Source organism: Cebus imitator, unplaced genomic scaffold (assembly GCF_001604975.1).
Source record: "Cebus imitator isolate Cc_AM_T3 unplaced genomic scaffold, Cebus_imitator-1.0 Scaffold31, whole genome shotgun sequence".
NCBI classification, from domain to species: domain Eukaryota; kingdom Metazoa; phylum Chordata; class Mammalia; order Primates; family Cebidae; genus Cebus; species Cebus imitator.
In genome coordinates this window covers 7,909,012-7,916,876 of record NW_016107346.1, presented here as the reverse complement: position 1 = coordinate 7,916,876, position 7,865 = coordinate 7,909,012, and the positions used below count along the sequence as shown (strand labels likewise).

Below are 7,865 nucleotides of genomic sequence, written 5' to 3'. Positions count from 1 at the left end.
ACCTCATGGGTTCAAGCAATTCTCATGCCTCAGCCTCCCAAGTAGCTGGGATTACAGGTGCCTGCCACCAAGCCTGGTAAATTTTTTTGTATTTTTAGTAGAGAAGGGTTTCGCTATGTTGGCCAGGCTGGTCTCGAACTCCTGACATCAGGTGATCCACCCGCCTCGGCCTCCCAAAGTGCTGGGATTACAGGCAGAAGCCACTGTGCCCTGCCTACTTTTATTTTCTTTCTCCCCACCCATCTTCCCCGGTCCTGCGCCCCTCTTCCAGCCTGAGATGCAGCCTCCATCTTAACTGTGCTCAGATACGTAAGTGAGGGATTTTTATTTGATTGTACCTTTTAAAAATACTGTGAACGTAAAATATTTATTCATCTGCAATTTGGCTTCCCTAACTTAACGCTGCATCATAAAACTCTCTGGAACTGCAGCTGCCTAGATAGCTGACTCATTCTTTTGGATTGCTATGTAATCTCACTTAATACAGATGTACCACGGTTGATTGAATCATTGCCTTGTTAATGGGTCTTCAGATTATTTCCAGTTTTTTGTCACTGCAAACAATAAACATCCTTGTACATACTACATTACAGTCTGGTATTTTTGTTTCTGTGGAATAGATTCACATGTGCAAAATTTCTGGAACAAAGCCTGTGTATAATTTAAATTTTACCAGCCATGACCAGGTTATGTTTGCACGTAGCTGGAGCAGATCCCGTTCCACCAGCTGTTTATGGCGTGGATTTGGAAGAGTTTCTATCACTTAAATATGAGAAACCACCTTTCTATAAATGTTGCCAGCAGCTTCTCTCTTTTGCAAATGGCACACCTAAAGCTTTCTAAAACTTTTGACCATGAGGACCGTTGGAAAATCCTAAAACTGACAGCAATTTTCATTCTAAACCTGGTCCTTGGCCCAAAACATCTGCACGAGAAACCTGGAAAACAGGCAGTGAATGTGTAGGCTTCTAACTCAGAGGGTGGTGTGTCTGCACAGCTCCACACACCCCAGCAACTGGGAAGGCTTGAGGTGAGGTTATGCCCTGGACTTTGTACTGACTTTTACCAAAATGATACATGCAAGTATTTGCCTTCCAGCCAGAATACCCTCTAGATCCAAAAGCTCAAAAGGAGCTGAGATTTGAACACACTGTTAAGTAGCCCACGCTGTTCCTCCCCTCCAGGCTGGGACAGACACTCAGCATTTCCCTGGAGCCCCTCACACCCTGCCTTGCTTAGGATGTGCCTGACAACGTCTAAAAACTCCACCCTGTGGTCCTAATAGGGTGTCCCAGGCACTGGCCTTCAGTTTGTCTTGAGCTGCCCACACTCTCTACCTCAAGCTTTCTGATAACAAGTGACTGGATTGGGGTGGTGGCCGATTGGGTCAAGGAACCCAGGCCCTACATCGTACCTATGGTGTGGCCACATCTTGTTCCTGTAGCCAACGCTTTTTCCTCATTGCTGTCGATGGATGGACACGTGCACCCTAAGCTGCCTGTGTGTTGCTGCGTGGCACATCCTGGAGTCTACCAGGGTCTGTACTGAAATGCGACAGCAGGGCCCTTGTGCCCTCGTGTAACCGGCACTGTCACAGACCACACCTGCAGGCGAGTGATCAAGAAGACTTACACAGACATGGCAGCATGACTAGTTTTGGTTTTTCTGGCTCAGACACCACTCTATTGAGGAACAGACCTCTCGGTGAGCCTGGCTCAGGCCAGAGGCTGAGAGTTTGCTGTCTACCCAGAGGCCACAAGTCAGAGATGAGCGAGGGCTTCCTCTTCCCTTATCCTCGGTGCTGGCAGAAGACCCCATTTCTGTGGGGCACCCGGCTTCCTTGGTGGAAGAAAAAGGAGCCCAACCCTCATGCCTCTGGGAATGCATCCCTACAAAATGGGAATAACTCAGATATTCCCTGCAAAATTAGAATAAAATACTATGCCTTTGAGAAACCTCAAAACACATTCCAGATCATCTAAAGACTGCCCCAGAAAAACAGACTCAGCTGTTTCCATTCGCAAATTCGCCTGGGCTCAGGGCTTTAGGGAGCCTCACTTTGGAGCAAGAGCAAGCACCAGGAAGTGACCAAGATTCCACCCCCAGAGCACTAAAGCCCTGAGGCCTCCCTCACACAGTGAGCCCCAGACCCCCTATAGAGGCTGGGAGAGTCTATTCCTCTGGCATTGCGTGAGAGGCCTCAGACTGAAACAAGCCCCATGCACTGACCACTCCCCTTCTAAAGGGATCTTCCTGGTCAACACAAAGCTGATCCCCGAAAAAAGCTCATCCTCCAATACTCAAGTGTCATCCCTGTACCCTGGGCTGAACTGTAACAGGGCACACACATTCCCTGGAAGCTTGGTAAAATGCAGCTTCTGCTTCCGCAGGTTTGGGGCAGACCAAATTCTGCATTTCTAATAAGTGTCACTGCCTCCTCCAAGATACCCTGCACCCTGAACTGAACTTCATTCCTCCACCAGCCCCTCCCACACTCTCACCCATCCTGGGGATTCCCAGATCTTGTTTTAATGCAAACTCTTTTGTGAGAAAGCATTGCAAGAAGGGATTGCTTTCTTAAACAATGCAAATTGTTTTGACTCCAACAGGCTTGGCCATAATCTATGGAAGGAAATTGGCAGAAGGCCAGAGAGGAACTAGAGGAAGCTGGAAGCAGACAGGTCAAGGCTAGAGGAACTCACGCAGCTGGCCTCCCTGGATGGAGGGAGGTGGGTGGTGGGAAGGAAGAGGGGAGGTACTGGTTGCGGGGAGGAGACCAACCGTGCACCTGGTGTCCAGGGGAGAATTACATGCTCAGGCTTATCAGAGGTGACATCATCATCCAGCAGAGGAAGGTGTTTTGCAACCAGGGGCTCCATGCTCAAGAAATAACATTCAGCACCAAGGAGAGGGATTTTCAAGAACGAAGCAGAGGATAAGATGCAAGCCATGTCAGTTGTGTTGTGCTGGAATTTCCAAATCTGTAATTATGATTCTAATTTTTTTTTGAGACGGAGTCTCACTCTCACCCAGGCTGGATTGCAATGGCTCAATCTCAGCTCCCTACAACCTCCGCCTCACAGGTTCAAGCAATTCTTCTGCCTCAGCCTCCTGAGTAGCTGGGACTACAGGCACCCACCACCACGCTCAGCTAATTTTTTTCTGTATTTTTAGTAAAGACGGAGTTGCACCATGTTGGTCAGGCTGGTCTTGAACTCCTGACCTCATGATGATCCACTTGCCTCAGCCTCCCAAAGTACTGGGATTACAGGCTTGAGCCACCACACCGGCTAAGATTCTAATTTTTTTAATTGGCTGTTTTGGTTTGGGGCCACTTAGCAATCAAGAACAAAATTGAGGTGCTTATGACATCTCTTAAATACTGTTTATTCCTGCTGGTGTCCAAGCCAAATCATGTCACTGCCTCTGCTTTCCTGGGGAAACCAAATAAAGGGAGCAGGAAGCAAAGGACTGGTGGGTTTTTCTCAGCGTTGGGCCCACTTGGCATAGCCAAATGGTGGAAGCCTCCACCCAAAGTTAATGGATTTTCTAGACTCACTTGCACATGAGCAGACTCCAAGAAGTTCCTTCTGGAATTTCAAATGTGATGTAGTCTGAAAATCTGCTCCCTGTCAGCTGGGAAGATGCTGACTTGTGCAGATGGCTGTTTCTAAAAGTCCAGCTGTCAGACTCTCATTCATGTCCACTGCACCCTCTGCCTCCCAGGTTCAAGCGATTCTCTTGCCTCAGCTTCCCGAGTAGCTGGGATTACAGGCGCATGCCACCATGTCCAGCTGGTTTTTTGTATTTTTAGTAGAGAAGGGGTTTCACCATGTTAGCCAGGATGGTCTCAATCTCCTGACCTCATGATCTGCCCGCCTCAGCCATCCAAAATGCTGGGATTATAGGCGTGAGCCACCGCGCCCAGCCGTTATCCCACCATTTAAAGAGAAAAGTCTCTATAATAGCTTGAAACCATGGAGTTACTTTAATTTCACCACTGATTACTTTTTTCAGAAGTTCTAACTCTTCCTTTAACACACAGAAAATAACTTTTTATCTCACTGGGATCTGAATTCAAAGTTATGTTCTTCCTCACAAACAAAATATCATCAGTTTTATGTTCACCCCAGATACCATCAGATTGAACTTTGTTGCGAGTTCGTGTTAGATAATAGGTTTCTTCTGGAGGAGCCTCTTCCATGGGAATTCCTACTTCAGCTTTTAGGTCCCTCTGTGCTGCTCAGCTTATGCCATTGACATCATTTTTCTCAAGCTTGCCTGGATTACTTAATGGATGACTACAAATAAGTATTGGTGAAACTGCCTGGGTAGGTAACTGTAACATCTGATCTCTGCTGTCACAGGAACTCATTTTGGTGTTGAGTAAGAAGACACTGAGAGCTTGATGCAATAATCCATTCCTAGTGTTTTCATTCAGGTGACAATTCTTGGTCTCAGCTCCAATTTGACTGCCATTTTCATCAATCAGAATACTCTTCTCTGTTGTACACAGAGGTTCACACCTGTCATCCCAACATTTTGAGAGGCCAAAGTGGGAGGATCGTTTGAGTCCAGGAGTTCATGACCAGCCTGGGCAACATCACAAGATCCTGTCTCTGCAAAAATTTTAAAAATTCATTGAGTGTGATGGCGCATGCCTACAGTCTCAGCTACTCAGGAAGCTGAGGCAGAAGGATCACTTAAACCCAGGAGGTCAAGGATGCAGTGAGCCATGATCACACCACTGCACTCTAGCCTGGGTCACAGGGCAAGACCCTGTCTCTAAAAAATAAGTAAATAATGAATTTTTAAAAGAATACACTCGTAGTGCTCGCTTCGGCAACACGTGTACTAAAATTGGAACAATACAGAGAAGATTAGCATGGCCCCTGTGCAAGGATGACATGCAAATTCACGAGGCGTTCCATAGTTTTAAGACCACCCACACAATGAAGAAACTGCATCAACTAATGGGCAAAACAACAAGCTAGCATCAAAATGGCAGGACCAAATTCACACATAACAATATTAACCTTAAATGTAAATGGGCTAAATGCCCCAATCAAAAGACACACACTGGCAAATTGGATAAAAAGTCAAAATCCATCAGTGTGCTGTATTCAGGAAACCCTTCTCACGTGCGAGGACACACATAGGCTCAAAATAAAGGGATGGAGGAAGATTTACCAAGCAAATGGAGAGCAAAAAAAGCAGGAGCTGCAATTCTAGTCTCTGATAAAATGGACTTTAAACCAACAAAGATCAAAAGAGACAAATAAGGGCATTACTTAATGGTAAAAGGATCAATGCAACAAGAAGTGCTAACAATCCGAAATATATACGCACCCAATACAGGAACACCCAGGTATATAAAGCAAGTTCTTAACGACCTACGAAGAAACCATCATTCTCAGCAAACTGACACAAGAAGAGAAAATCAAACGCCACATGTTCTCACTCATAGGCGGGTGTTGAACAGTCACAACAGAGGGAGGGGAGCATTGCACACTGGAGTCTGTTGCAGGGGACTAGGGGAGGGACAGCGGGGGGTAGGGAGGTTGGGGAGGGATAACATGGGGAGAAATGCCAGATATAGGTGACGGAGGGATGGAGGCAGCAAACCACATTGCCATGTATGTACCGATACCATAATCCTGCTTGATCTGCACATGTACCCCAGAACCTAAAGTACATTAAATTTTTTTTCTTTTAATGAATACAGTTGTCTACGAGGAGTTGAAATTGTTGCTCTTGGAGATGTCCAATACTTGTTTGAGGCATCGTCACAGTATGTCTGATCTGCCGTGGGAGACAGGCCTGGCACAAGGGTGGCATCAGTGGTGGGCTCTGATGTGCCTTGGGAGCTTTATAAATGGCTGTCCCTGAAGTATATGTTCAAGACCTAAGGAGTGGCCATTTATTTTCTCTAATCAAGCTTTACTGAATTTTATAGAGGAATCATGTATAATGAGATTTGCAAGGGGAATTATGTATAATGAGATATGCAAAAATCCTAGGATGTCCTGCTCTGGAATGTCCACAATCTACAGTGATGGGGAAACATCAGAGGCTCAAAGGGAACTTGGGGAGCTGCTATGGGAGCTAAAAGGCAGACACGTAGCTGGTCATGGCACATTAGAGATGAGACTTGGGCAGAGTCCAGGAAAAAGTGAGAGAATGGGGCAGAGAAAGGTGCCCCGATAAACCTGTACCAGGCTGTGTGGCATGGGCAGAACTTGTCACCTCTTCTAACTCTGTAAGCCCAAGGCTTTCTATTAGCTTTTAGAGCTTGATATTTGTATCATTTTATGAGAGTCTATTAGGCTCAAAAATATCTTTGTTAAGCATTCACAAAATATGTGTTTGAAATCTGTTCTGCGCGCAAACATGTTGAATTCAGTGAAAGAAAATAGTACGTCATCAAGTTTTTTGGCACAAACCTTACTTTTAGCTTTTTCATCCATAAGAATACACATATCTGTTGTGCACAGTGGTTCACAAATATCAGGGCTGGATATTTGTATCTTTCTATGAGTGCGCACTGGGCCCAGAAATGTCTTTTCTGAGCTTCTACAAAACGTGTGTGTGAAAACATGTTGAATTCAGTGAAAGAAAACAGAGTGTCATCAAGGTTTTTGGCAGAAACCAGGATTTTATCTTTTAGGGTTGCATTTGTATTTTCTTTTTGTCTTTCTTTCTTTTTTTTTTAAGACAGAGTCTCGCTCTGTCTCCCAGGCTAGAGTGCAGTGTCACCACCTGGGTTCACTGCAACCTCCGCCTCCTGGGTTCAAGTGATTCTCCTGCCTCAGCCTCCAGAGGAGCTGGTACTGCAGGTGCACATCACCACACCTGGCTAATTTTCGTATTTTTAGTAGAGATGGGGGTTTCACCATGTTGGCCAGGCTGGTCCTGAACTCCTGACCTCAGGTGATCCTCCTGCCTCGGTCTCTCAAAGTGCTGGATTGCACAGGCCTGAGCCACCACACCCAGCCAATATTTGTATTTTCTATGAAGGTTCGCTAAGCTCAGAATTGTGTTGTCTGAGATCCCACAAGACATGCCTTTGAAAAGAGTTACGCAGTTCTAGCATAGACTGAGTGGGGGAGTGGTGAGAAATGAAACAGGGCAATCACCAGAGAACAGAACACAGTGAACCCTACGTGCAAGACCAAAATGTGGGCAGCTAAGGCGCAGGCTGCTGGGCTCCACCCCACTGGCCAGCCTGTTAGGAACAAACACTGGCTGAGCCTGTCTCTATGCTGGGCATGGTGGCCAGGCCTGGGGATACAGCGATGGAGGCCACTGTCAAGGAGCCTTGGGCAGGCCAGCAGCTGAGCAGACTTGAGCAATGCATGCAGGTCTTCAATTAGTTCAGCTGTGATTAGGGCCACTAACAAGGGGATCTGGTTATGAAAATAAGCGGTTTTCTCCTAGTCTGGAGGGCAAGGGAAGACCCTCCTGTGGAAATGATGTTTCAGCTAAGACCTGGAGATTAAATGAGAATGAAGCACATTAAAAACCCATTCCTGGCTCTCCTCACTGCTGGTGGGAGTACAAAATGGTACAACTGCTTTGAAAAACCGTTTGGCACTTTCTAATAGTTCTAATAGTGGGCCAGCCATCGCACTCCTAGGTATATACGTAGGAGAAATGAAAGCACATGTCCACACAAATTCTTGAACCCAAATGTTCATAGCAGCTTTCTTCATAAAAGCCCAATCCTGGAAAAGGAATGCAAATTCCCAGCTGGGTGCAGTGGCTCACGCCTGTAATCCCAGCACTTTGGGAGGCCAAGACGGGTGGATTAGCTGAGGTTAGGAGTTCAAGACCAGCCTGACCGACATGGTAAAACCCTGTCTCTA

The 7,865-nt window shown here is 46.3% G+C and overlaps 1 non-coding gene and 1 pseudogene across 2 annotated transcripts in view; one reads left to right on the top strand and one right to left on the bottom strand.

Annotated features, from left to right (window-relative positions):
- Window positions 1–1,458: 1,458 nt before the first annotated feature.
- The window catches only part of LOC108300923, an 18,293-nt pseudogene continuing 11,886 nt past the window's right edge, over window positions 1,459–7,865 (bottom strand). The window contains exons 2-3 of the transcript XR_001823652.2: window positions 3,930–4,503; window positions 1,459–1,604 (exon numbers count right to left, since the gene is read on the bottom strand). The product of XR_001823652.2 is annotated as an isopentenyl-diphosphate Delta-isomerase 1-like (transcript). The remainder of the gene's footprint in view (window positions 1,605–3,929; window positions 4,504–7,865) is intronic.
- Window positions 4,831–4,937, top strand: LOC119470448. The gene has a single exon (XR_005199360.1). It is a non-coding gene; the product is annotated as a U6 spliceosomal RNA (small nuclear RNA).